The sequence below is a fragment of the Saccopteryx bilineata genome, chromosome 3 (genome assembly GCF_036850765.1).
Source record: "Saccopteryx bilineata isolate mSacBil1 chromosome 3, mSacBil1_pri_phased_curated, whole genome shotgun sequence".
Classification (NCBI taxonomy): Eukaryota; Metazoa; Chordata; class Mammalia; order Chiroptera; family Emballonuridae; genus Saccopteryx; species Saccopteryx bilineata.
Genome location: NC_089492.1, coordinates 8,472,378 through 8,484,860, shown reverse-complemented (window position 1 = coordinate 8,484,860; position 12,483 = coordinate 8,472,378). Strand labels below are relative to the sequence as shown.

The 12,483-nt window shown below is 49.8% G+C and overlaps 1 protein-coding gene across 3 annotated transcripts in view; it reads right to left on the bottom strand.

Moving 5' to 3' along the window:
• The window catches only part of ASAP1 (ArfGAP with SH3 domain, ankyrin repeat and PH domain 1), a 315,266-nt gene extending 314,313 nt beyond the window's left edge, over positions 1–953 (bottom strand). For 2 of the 3 annotated variants that reach the window (XM_066265647.1, XM_066265649.1), the window contains exon 1: positions 767–952. The gene's annotated coding sequence lies outside the window, so the exon portion shown is untranslated. Of the gene's footprint in view, positions 1–766 lie in introns of all 3 variants that reach the window. The other variant, XM_066265648.1, reaches the window with a different exon arrangement.
• Positions 954–12,483: the final 11,530 nt, after the last annotated feature.

The window sequence follows — 12,483 nt, the reverse complement described above, 5'->3', positions numbered from 1 at the left end:
TGAGGTCACGTTAACGATAATCTGGACTTGGCTCCGCACTCCCCCGCTTAGTGGAAAAATAAATTATTAAAGGAAACCGCTTCAGGAATGCCCGAGAACTCTCGGGATGTCTGGAACCGCAGAATGCCAGGCGCCAGTGAGTTTCTTTTTTTCCTTTTAAACTTCAAGTCACTCTCAGAAAATGCAGCAGGTCCCCAAATGGAACAAGCGTTCCATCACAAGCCACTTCCCAGTTTCCCGGGAGCAAACAAACACCAAGCCCCGAGTGGGAATCCTTTTTTCTCCTCTCTGGTTTCATTTGCTTTAAGCAAGTGGCCTGGGGCTTGCCGGGCAGCGCCGCGTCCAGGCCGGGCCGGGGGGCTGGGGTCCCGGGGCCCGGGAGGCCGGGCCAGCCCTTCCAGGAACGGCGGGGAACTTTCCTCCGCCGCGCCAGGGAGACAATGCCAGCGCCCGCGCTCCGCGCCGGGAGGGCGCCCCAACGGCGGGGCCCCGCCGCCGGGCGCGCTGCCCCGGCCCCTCTCCGGTGGACCCCCGGAGCCACCGGGGCCCCACCCGCCGCCCCGCCGCACCTCCTCGAGGGATCAGACTCGCCGGGCCCTGCAGATCCCGGGCCGAGCCCTCCCCGCGGACATGGGCACCCCACTGGGAATGCAGCCTGGAGCCCGCCCGGCGTCCCGCTCGGGCTCCTCTCCACGCGGGGCCCGGGCCGGGGGCGCCACGACCCAGGGCGACCCCAACAAGCCCGTCCCGGCGCCCCGCAACTCACCGGGACCGGGCGGGCCGCTGGGCATTATTCCATCGCGGGCTCGGCGCCGGCTCCCCAGCGGCGGCGCAGACCCCCGCGTCCCGGCCCCCTCGGCCGAGCGATCGCGGCGCTCGGAGCAGAACGCGGGGCGCGGCCGGGAGCGGCGGGCGGGGCAGGGGGCGCGGGCCGGGCTGCCCGAGCGCGGAGTGCCCGCCCGCGGCGGCGGCGGCCAGGCGAGGCGCGGGAGGCGAGCGCGGCGCAGGGAGGGGCGGGCGACCATGTGCCGAGGGGAGGAGGCCGCAGCGGCGCGCGCGGCTCGGACGATCCCGCTCGGCGGCGGAGGGCGCGGGTTTCAGGAAATCCAAACACTTCGACAGGAAATCGGGATCCTGACTAAGCATTCCCGTCCGGCCGCCGCTCCGCGCCGGGGGCTCCCGCCTCGCTTAACCCTTGGCCCGCCAGCGCGGAGGCGGGGTCTCCGACACCCGGCGGCGGGGCTCCACGGATTCCGGCGAGCGAGCTGGACCGGTGGCGGCCGTCCCGCCCCTCCTCTGCCTCCTCCTTGCCCAAGGGTGGAAGCGACGGGATTTGTCCGCTTAAAACCTTGGCCTTGGGAGATGCCTTTGTAAGGCCCCCGACTGCTGGAAAGCGCCTTGGCCTCCGTCTCTCCTACCTTGCAGAGGATAACCCTGCCATCTCCAAGCTCTTTCCTGGATTTTCAATAAAAGAACTGACTTTACCTGGCTGCCCCCTTTCACTGCTTCCGCTTTGCTAATCTCCGCAAATGTTGCCCGGTGCCAGGGGGCAGAAACGATCCGAGACAGGACAGTTTAGTAATAGTACAACAGTTATGGACTTTGGACTCTGACCCGGGTTCGGACCCGGCTTTGCCTTTTTTCCAGCTGTGTTTCCTTAGGTAAGTCACTTAATTTCTCCCAGCCTCCCTATTTTCAAATGTTTAATGAGGTGGTAATACCGTCCTCACAGGTTCAATTTAGAAATGCTAAAATAAATGATAGCCGTGGTTGTCCTTATTCCCATAACGGACCTCAGAGAAAGGAGGGTTTTTAACACGCGGGATGCGTACTGGACGCATCCTTGCCTACGCACAAAGCCTTACTTCCTTTTCCTCCTGATCGCCAAGTGATTCTTTTTCTTTGCAGCATTTCAGAAACTTCTCTCTGCAGAGGAAAAGGTTAGTGGCTGAGGCAGACCCCCTTCTGGTGAAATCTGAAACTCAGTAAACCTCCAGGAACTGAGGATTTTGCTCTTAACCCGAGAGTCAGGACACTGTGGGGGTTTGTGAAAAAGTTTGGAGAGGCTATACAGAGTTGCAGAAAACCAGAGTAAAATCTCTGTCCAGTCAGGCCTGGCCTAGGCGGCCAGTGGGAGTGATTCATTGTGGTTTCCCACGGAAATGCCACATTTGGGGCTTTTCTACGTGGAGGATGCAGCTTGGTGGTTTTGCTGTAAGTGTTTCAAATTCTTTTAAAACCCAATCGGACTTTGAAGAGGGTGCAACGTACCCACCAGTAAAACCAACATTTGAAATGAACCTGCTAGGAACTGAAAGTTGGGTATCAGCTCCTCTACTCCAAGGAAGGATCAGACATCAGTTTTAGATCCAGGTTTGTCTCTTTTGTACAACTTTTCTTCCGTGGTCAGAAGCAGTGGGAGCTCCAGGCTTGGCACCAGGAACACAGGGTCCTGCCCCAGGCCCTTTGCAGCTGCTGTTCCCTCTGCCTGGAAGAACCTCCATTTGGCTGTTCTTGATACTCAGCTCACAATTCAAAAATCACTCCTCAAAGGAGGCTTTACCCAGACATTTGGTCTACTTGTCTTTGGCGCCTATGTTCTTGCCAGCAGCTCTCCCCACACCACACGCCCTATTTCATTGCTCCATAGCCTTATCACTATTTAATTTTTCCTGTTTATCTGGTTGCTGTTTATCGTCTGTCTCCCCTGCACAGGCAAGCTGCATTCAAGCCGACTGCTGCTTGTCTCCATCGCTCGGTGCCAAGAACAGCCCTAGCCCTTAGGAGACCCTCAATAAAGACATGTCCAGTGAACGAAGGGGGCAGACCAGTTAGGAGCTGCATGCTCACCCGGCCCCTTAGCTCCCTGTATCTTCTGCTTTGGCCAAGAGGCTTTCAAATGGGAAAACCCGGTGTAATGGAAGAAATGCCCGTCGGCTTTATTAGTAGTTCTGGAAAGTGAAAACTATAAGTAATTAAGACTGGCGGACGACACAAGTACAGTCTCATTGGTACAGTCCCAATTAATTGTTCCTCCTCTGTGCAACCCCACCTGTGCAATATGTTCCATTCATTTAAAGAACATATTGATTGCAGTATATGCTTGCTCGGTAAGTGCTTTCCTAAGTCAGATGGCGAACTCTCTGAGTTGGAGAGAAAGAAAAGAAGCCTGTGTTTATGACCACTTACTCTAAGCAGGGCCCTGGGCAAGGTGGATTTGAACTCATGAAAAGGCATTGGATATGAGCCTATGTTGGACTTAAGAACCTTCTGGGTACTAGATTGGCAAAGACACAACCTCTTGGTTTCTAAGAAAGAGAAGAAAGTTCTATTTAGAAAGCAGAGGCCCTGTCCAGTTGGCTCAGTGGTAGAGCATCAGCCCAACATATGGAAGTTCCAAGTTTGATTCCCAGTTAGGGCACACAGGAGAAGCGACCATCTGCTTTTCCACCCCTCTTTTCTCTCTCTCTCTCTCTCTCTCTCTCTCTCTGCCTCTCTCCCCCTCCCACAGCCATGGCTCATTTGAGCAAGTTGGCCCTGGGCACCGAGGATGGCACCATGGCCTCACCTCAGGCACTAAAATAGCTTGATTGCAGAGCAACGGAGCAATGGTACCAGATGGGCAGACCACTGCCCCATAGGGGGCTTGCTGGGTGGATCCCGGTCAGGGTGCATGTGGGAGTCTGTCTCTGTGCCTCCCCACCTCTCACTTAATAATCAAAAGGAAGGAAGGAAGGAAGGAAGGAAGGAAGGAAGGAAGGGAAACAAGGAAAGATGATAACTCTGGAAGAGGTCTGTCCAGGGTGTCATGGGGCTGTGGAGATTGGGGAAGGGTTCCTATATCAGCATGGAGGGTATCTCAGTCTATTCGGGCTGCTCTAACAGAATACCATAGATGCAGTGACTGCTAAGCCACATGTATTTATTTCTCAAGGTTCCGGAGGCTGGGAAGTCTGGCATAGGTGTGCACAGATTTGGTATTTGCTGAGCACCCGCTTCCTAGTTTACTAACAGCCATCTTTTCATTGTGTCCTCACATGGTACAAGGGGCAAGGGCAAGGTTTCTCCCTGGAGTATGCTTTATACAGGCACTAACCCCATTCATGAGGGTGCCACCCTCATGACCCAATCACCTTCCAATGCCTCACCTCCTAATACCATCACTGTGAGGGCTAGAATCTCAATATATGAATTTGGGGTGACACAAACATTTAACCTATAGCAGGAGGTTCGTTTCAAAGAAGAGGTAAGGTTTGTTTAGCTAGATGAGGAGGCATGGGCCTGCCACCCAGAGCAAAAGCTCTGTGTGCTGGTGGTGCTCAGCTCTGTGTCCCCTATGTGCGCCTCTGAGCTCACCTGCAGCTGTAATTATTGCTATCTATCCAAGGAACTGTCCGCCCGAAGCACACACCTCTTTGTTGAGACCTTTCTCCAAAGCTGTGGGATCTTGGCCAGACTGGAAGTACCCAACAGCCTTGGGGTAGCACCCAGCCAATCAGTGGATAAATGTCCCAGCCTCCCATCCCGGGGGGGACAGTCCTACAGGGCTTTCAACACAGTCCATCAGGTGGGTCATCAGCAGTAACTCTCTTTAACGCACACTTTATGTGTATGTCTCTTCACTGCCTCACTTTCTCACTCCCTCATTTGTCCTTCCCGGGATCAATCCCCTCCCAAATAACATAGCTGCACCCGACTCTTCGTCTCAGGATCTGTTTCTGGGGAAACCGGATCCAGAAGAGCATTCATTCATTTATTCACAGATACTGACGAGGCACACCTGAACGCCTGAGCCGGGCCTGAGCTAAGACTGAGCGTGAGCACATACTAGATCCGGGCAACTCTACACGGTTCAGCACAGTCTGAGGAAACAGGGCATGTTCAGACACGGAAAGCAAGGAAACCAGAAAGCTCTGCACCATCTTACAGTTGACAAAACTGAAGCCCAGGAGTGCTGAGTAACTGGCCCAAGGCCAAACAGAGCATAGAGTCGCTTTGGGCCCGGCCTCTTAACCACTACCCCATGCTTCCTTTCCTGGTGGTCAAAGCTTGGGTGCAGGCTGCAGGGGAGCACGCGTATGGGGAAGCTGTGGAGTCAGATGATACCGAGATCAGGATTGAACCCCAAGGGACACCGTAGCTGGCAGAGGAAGAGGTGCCCTCAAAGAAGGCAGACAGGGAGTGGCCAGAGAAAGTAAGTGGACGAAAACCAGAGGTCAGGGGACAAAATTGCTTCTAAAAGGAAGGAATGGTCAATATGCTCAAAGCCCCCCCCCCCCAATTCAATCAAATAAGGATTGGAAAGCAAGTCCTCTTATCCAGTAATGAGAAGGCTGGTAACTTTTGCCAGAGGCGTCTCAATGGAGTGGAGGGATTGGGAGCCAGATTGCAGTGGGTTGAGGACTGAGTGGGAGACAGCAAGTGTAGACAATTCTCTGCAGAAACGTGGCCATCTAGCTAGTGGGAGGTAAGGGCGGAGGATTCTTTAAAGAGGGTGGGCGAGGGAGCATCTGTGGTTGATGGGCAGATCCCAGCAGAGGGGGAGAGGCTGAGGAGGAAGGACAGGGTCGCCGATGGAACAGGCCCTGAGGGTGACAGGGGCTGGAACCTAGAGTGGGGTGGGGAGGACAAGCGCTGGACTGGAGGAGAGCCACCGAGTCCATGGGAGCAGAAAGCCAGACTGAAAGGGTACGAACTCTCAAGTTCCATCATGCTCTTACCCTAGATTTATAGACTAGGAGTGAGGTGGGCTCTTAGGGACCCCTTCCCCACCCGTCATTTAATTTAATTCCTCAGAAAACTCATACTCTAGATGCAACGAATTCATGCAAATGTCGACGAATAAAAAGTGACTTCAGCCTCATCACTGGTAAAGAAATAGCTTAAGAAGCTATTTTGGCCCAAAGTAGGTTAGGGAAGTAGGAAAGAGGATGAGCAGGAGAGACCCAGGAGCCAGGAGCCGGAACAGACAGAGCAGGATGACTGACAGGTGGGGGGGGGGGGGGGCGCGGTGACAACCTGCAAGGTGGGGACAATGGGGCTCACCTGTGAAGAGGAGGAGGAGGGGGCTGGGGCTGATTTGAACTGTGATAGAGAGCAGGGAGAGGAAGGTCCTGAGGAGGATGACAATGAGTTCCTGTTTGTGCTTTGTGCTGGGAAGGCAGTGTGGGTGGCTGTGAGAGGCTGCGGTTTTGCTGGGCTGGGGAGGAGGGGGTGGTAGGTTTGAGGATGGTGGGAAGGGGGAGACAGGGACCTGCACAGTTGGTGAGTGGGGGAGTAAGCACCTAAAAACCAAAACCCTTTGTGCTAGCTCCTCAATATTGATTCATTGCCATTTTTCTAATTCTGGGTTTCTCCACCTTGGCCCTGTCAACATATTGAACCAAATCGTTCTTTGTTGTGGGGGCCTCCTGTGCTTTGTAGGATATTTAACAGCACCTCTGGCCCCCCATCCCCAGTTGTGACAGCCAAAATGTCTCCAGGCATTGCTAAATGTCCCCAGAGTGGGGGAGGGAGGTGGCACAATTAAAGCCCTATCATCTTTTCCTCATGTTACTTTTAAATCGTTTAAAATGTGCAACTTTGGGTCATCGTCTTTAGTAGCAGCGCCTAAGCCCAGCTGTGGAGCCGGCTGGCCTGGGTGTAAGTCCTGGTCACCCTGTGGGCTTCATGGGTTTCATGGTTGTGTTCTTTTCCTCTGTAAAGTGAGATAGAGAGGATGAAGAGGAGACGTCCCTGTAAGGTGAGTGGCTCAGGGTGGAGCACACCAAGTCAGCATCCCATTGTCACTGATGTCGTCGCTAATATCCGGAAGGGTGGGTAGGCCCAGCTGAGATACCTAGCAAGCATTTGAAATGTGGGGCCTGGAGATGTGGACCTGACAGAAGCATCACAGACAAGAAGGCCCGCTTAGGGCCGTGGACGTCTACGGATGTCCTGGAGAGAGAGCGGATAGAAAGAAGCGAGGTTTAAGCATGAGCCCTGGGGGACTAGGCTCAATTTACTGAGCAGCTGGAGGAAGAGGAATCTGTAACTGAGATTTGGGTGGTCAGAAGTGTAGACAGAAAACTAGGTGCATCTGCCACCACTAAGCAGCACCCCTGACCTTTGGGGGGTGGGAGGTTTGTCAGCTGATCGCCGTATTGTGGAACGGTGATGAGGATGTTGTTGCAATCTTTGAATGCTCACCTTGAGTCAGATGTCATATAGATACTAATGCTTCCTGACCCCTCTGTCTTTTGCAGCATTATTTACAATATCCAAGACATGGAAGTGCCCGTCAATAGATGAGTGGATAAAAAAGTTGTGGTACCTATATTCAATGGAATATTATTTGGCCATAAACAAAGAATGAAATACCGTTTGCGACAGCATGGATGGACCTAGAAGGTATTATGCTAAGTCAAATAAGTCAGACAGAGAAAAACAAGTAAGGTGATTTCACTTATATGTGGAATCTAAAGAGCAAACTACGCGATCAAACAAGATGGAAACCCTCATAGACACAGAGATCAGGCTGCTGGTTGAAGAGGGGAAGGCAACTGGGCGGACGGGTAAAAGTGAAGGGGTTAAGAAGTATGTATTGATAGTTACCAAAGGGTCACGGGGAAGTCAAGCATGGCATAGGAAATCTAGTCAATCATATTGTGACAACTGTGGATGGTGCCAGGTGGGTTCTGGAAATATCGGGGAGGGGGACACTTTGTAGAGTATATGGTTGTCTGACCACTGTGCTGCACACCTGAAAGCAAACAAAATGATGTTGAATGTAATTTAAAAATACAATTGAAAAATGAAATGAGCCTGACTTGTGGTGGCGCAGTGGATAAAGTGTTGACCTGGAACACCGCGGTCACCGCTTTGAAGCTCTGGGCTTGCCTGGTCAGGGCACATGTGGGAGTTCATGATTTTTGCTCCCCCCACCCCCCCAAAATGAATAAATAAAATCTAATTTTTATTTTTAATTTTAAAAAAAGGAAAAGAAAATTTAAAAAATACTCATTGAATGCTCACAAAAAAAGCTCTGACTTAGGTATACTTATTACCCCCATGTTGGGCAAATTAATTTGTGAAATTTGTATTTTTTGATTTTGCTCACTTTTATTGTTACAAAATGGTGCTGGGCAGCGCCAGGTATCTGTGGTCTGTGAAACTGCAAATTGCCTTCCTGCTTGGGAAGGGCCGCTGTTTTGCTAATGTGTGCTGGAGGAGAGTTTCACACCAGGAAGTTTAGAAAAGAGAGAAGAAGAAGAAGGAGAAAGAAGCCATTTGGCAGAGAAGAGCAGAGGGAATGCAGAGTGCTGAGAGAGAAGCCATGTTGTCAGGGAAGAAGAAGGGGTGCAGATGGGGAACCAGAGCTGAGAGACTTTGGGAGCTCCGCTGAGACTGGTGGGGCCTTTGATTCTAGGAGGAACCGGAGAAGATTCTCCTGGTTGTGGAACCAGAGAATGTGTCAGGGCTTTGTGAGTCCTGAATGCCCTGTGTGTTTGCTCATTGGCCGGTGCAAGTCTTGAATAAAGGAATGGCCCACCATCTTTTGGCTCCACTGTTTCATTACCGTCTGTCCGAATTCAGTGAGAACCTGCATGTGAATGGCCGTGAAGGCAGCCACTACTGGTCATACACCCCATTTCACAGATGAACAAACTGCCACATAGAGAAGGGCAGTGGTGAAGAGGGTGAGTTCATTGGAAAGGTAGGGTAGAAGGAGAAAGGGCCTATCATGCAGAGAGGACCACACGTGCAAAAGCAGAGCTCAGAGCCCCTGTGCGTGCATCAGCGTCGGTGGAACACAGATGTGAAGGGCTGGAAGGCAGGATACAGGCCCCGCCCCCAGGGGGAACGTCAGCTGTGCCCGGTGGAGCCACACTGGAGCCCAAGGCAAAAGGAAAACTTAGTCATCCTGACCCTCTCTTATATAAAAACTTGATAGTCTGGGCCCTGGCCAGTTGGCGCAGTGGTAGAGCGTCGGCCTGGCGTGCGGAAGTCCCGGGTTTGATTCCCGGCCAGGGCACACAGGAGAAGCACCCATCTGCTTCTCCACCGCCCCCCCTTCCTCTCTATCTCTCTCTTCCCCTCCCGCAGCCAAGGCTCCATTGGAGCAAAGATGGCCCGGGCGCTGGGGATGGCTCCATGGCCTCTGCCTCAGGCGCTAGAATGGCTCTGGTCGCAACAGAGCGTTGCCCCAGATGGGCAGAGCATCACCCCCCTGGTGGGCATGCCGGGTGGATCCCGATTGGGCGCATGCGGGAGTCTGACTGCCTCCCCGTTTCCAACTTCAGAAAAATACAAAAAAAACAAAAACAAAAACAAAAAAACCTTAAAAACTTGATAGTCTGTTAATTTCACAATTTTTACATTGATTTTTCTTTCTTTCTTTTTTTTTTTAATGATACTGCATCAAAAAATTTATCTTGATTACTGACTTGTGGGCACCCACTCGGATAGAGTAAACAAAATGCCAAACTCTTCCGGCCTCCTTGACTCTCTGCTTACAGTTCAGATCCAGGCCGCGTGGCTCCTGTAGCTCCCGTCCCTGAGCTGTCCCTTAACCAGGAGAAGGCCGGACCCGAGTCCAGCCCCACAGAACGAGCCAATGGGGAAGAGGTAACTCCACAGGAAACAGGGCGCTCTTAGGAAGAGGAAGTGGATCCTGGGCAGCCAAACCAAACAGATGTCCACTACAAGAGATTTTTCCTTGGGTGCAGAGAAGAACACGTGGTGGGGAGGGTCAAGCGGGTGCCAGGAAGGCTGGGAGATGGGGTCAGCACGCAGGAACATGCCCACACTGCCATCGGTAGCCTGGGTTTAAATGCCGGCACACCTAGTGACGGTGTGATTTTTGCCTGGTACCCCAAAGTGTCCAGCCTCCGTCTCCTGGCTATAAAATGGGGATAATAAAAGTACTCACATCAACATTTAAAAAAAAAAAAGTTCTCGCATCATGATATTGTTAGGAGGATTCAATGGATTAAGCTACCTAAAAGTGTTTGCATATCAAAAATAGTCGTCTTTTCTTTTCTTTTCATTGTGGCATCGGCCTTTGTATTATTACTATTTTTCCAGCTATAGAATAATGAAAGACAGAGGGATGGAATAGTGACCGTGAATGTAATTTAAAAATACAGTTGAATATGCGGACTCCAGGGTGTGTTTGAGTTGTTTTTCTGTTTCTGTTTTTGTTTTCCCCAGTTGGGAGAGCAAGAGAAGAAGAGACAGAGGGCCCGTGGAGAGGGACAGACGGAAGCAAGCTGTGCGGTGAGCTGGGGTTCCCCACTTGAACCATGAGTATCTGTTAAACGTTCTCAAGTTGATTTTGCCAATTCACACAAAAGTTAATGACAGGAGAAGCGTCACACATGCCTGGCCAGGTCGGACAGGACAGAATCCAGATGTTCTAATGGTTGGGGAGGTGTTTCCCCATGAAAACTTGACCTTGCTAGATCTAGCCATTGTCAATTATGGAGCTACCATACTTGAGCTCAGGCAGTGACGGGATTCAAATAATTTAACAACCGGTTCTCTGGTCTAATGACCGTTTTAAGTATAAAAAAACGATATACCGAAAGGCAGTTGATTATTTCATGCATTTAATACTTAAATAAGAACAATAAGGGAGGTACACAAAACTAGATTGTTATAAGAAAGAGTTTTAGAATATTAGTGAAAAAATATTAAGTAATACCTGACAAACAATAAAACTGTTATTTAAGATATTTCCATATTTCTTCTTGATTGGCATCTTCACTTGCAACTCTTTTCCCCTGTGGACAGAATGGACCTTACTGTGGGCGCTGAGACTATGCTGTTGTTGTGCAGATGAACTTTAGAAAAGAGTAAGGAATGCAAACATGTGATTTCTACATTGGGTGCTGCCCAGTCATCCACCTTAGAAAGAACCCTGATCACAAGTGCCATTTTCACTGCTGGTTTGCCTAACTCAATGGTTCTCAAAGTGTGCGCCAGGGCGCACTGGTGCTCCCTAGAGGATCTCCAGGTGCGCCCTATGGTATTCCAGAGAGATATGTGCCTATTGGGGACCAAAAAACCAACAGGGTTTTTGGAGTTTAGATTTTGGGGGGACAGGGGTGTGGGGAATTGGCTGTAAGCTGACAGTCTGCCCAACCCCACACCTCACTTGCCTGATTAGGTTGCAAAAGGCTGTTAAGCTGTGGTACTGGCTACACTACCCTCCATGTTCCCAGAAAGATTGAAGGCAAGTTTCTTCTATCTTTTGTTTGGTGTCAAGTTAAGATGATATGTATGGTGGGGGTTTTCTGCACTCAACACAATTAAGAGTAAAAAGAGAGGAATTCTTCAATGTATTGATGAGGAAATGAGAGTTTGCCTTTCAAATATATGCCCAAACATTGAAGAAATCGCTAGGACACATCAAGCTCATGTATCTCATAAACACAAGAATGAAAAAACTTAACACATTCTCACCAGGACCTGCCAAATTGACTAAATCTTACTAAGAATGTATCTATATCTATAAAAACGACAAAAAAGTCATTTTTTACCAGCTCTTTTTTATGAATTCTAAAAAGCATAACTCAAAAAATGTAACATAAAATGTTTTTTAATGCCAGAATAAAATTTAATTTTGTCGTATTTATTTTGTTTAATTACTATAAAAGCACACTTGGACTTTATATTTTTTCTTTAATATTTGACTTAGTTATTATAACATATTTCTCAGAATTTGTATATAGTGCTCCTACAATTATTTGTAGGATTTTAAATGCGCCTGACTTCAAAAAGTTTGAGAACCCCTGGCCTAACTCAACAAACAATTAGGTATCGATTCTGCAGAGATAGATATATTTACTTATCCATGTTTTAACTCTAGGCATGGCTTTCAGCCTGTAAATTGCTTACCTAGCTGATGATAGCTGCTAGGAATCTTCCTGAGGCCATTTGAGGGGAATGAGAAAGCAAGAGGACTCCCCCAAAGCCAGCTGTTACCATCCCAGAATGATAATGCTAACAGTTAAGAACTAACATTGGTACAGTCCTTTAAAATTACATATCCTCAGAGATCGGCTTGCCTAGTTTTTAATTCCCATGGTAGTGAGAGGAGAGGATTGGTGTGAGGGTTATTATTTTAAAGAAGAACCCTAAAGCAAAGCCTTGTTTCCTCCAGGGCCACCACATTGTCCTTCATTCAGCAAATCTTTGGTGAGCACCTACTTTGTGCTAGGAACTGTACCAGGTGATGGAACCTAACGGTGAACAAAACAGGCACTGTTTGGACGCAGGAAGCTTATGGTCTAGTTGAGGAGAGAAACCATAATTAAATAATATACCCAGATAAAGACAAAATTATGACTGCTGTGCTACCGGAGAAGCAAAAAGTTCAATGTGAGCCAAAAATGGAAGGATTTACTCTAAGGAAGATAATGGAAAGCTTTTCTGAGACAGGATGAAACAGAGTTAATTAGGCAAACAAAGGGGGAAATGTGTTTTAACCAGAAGGACCAG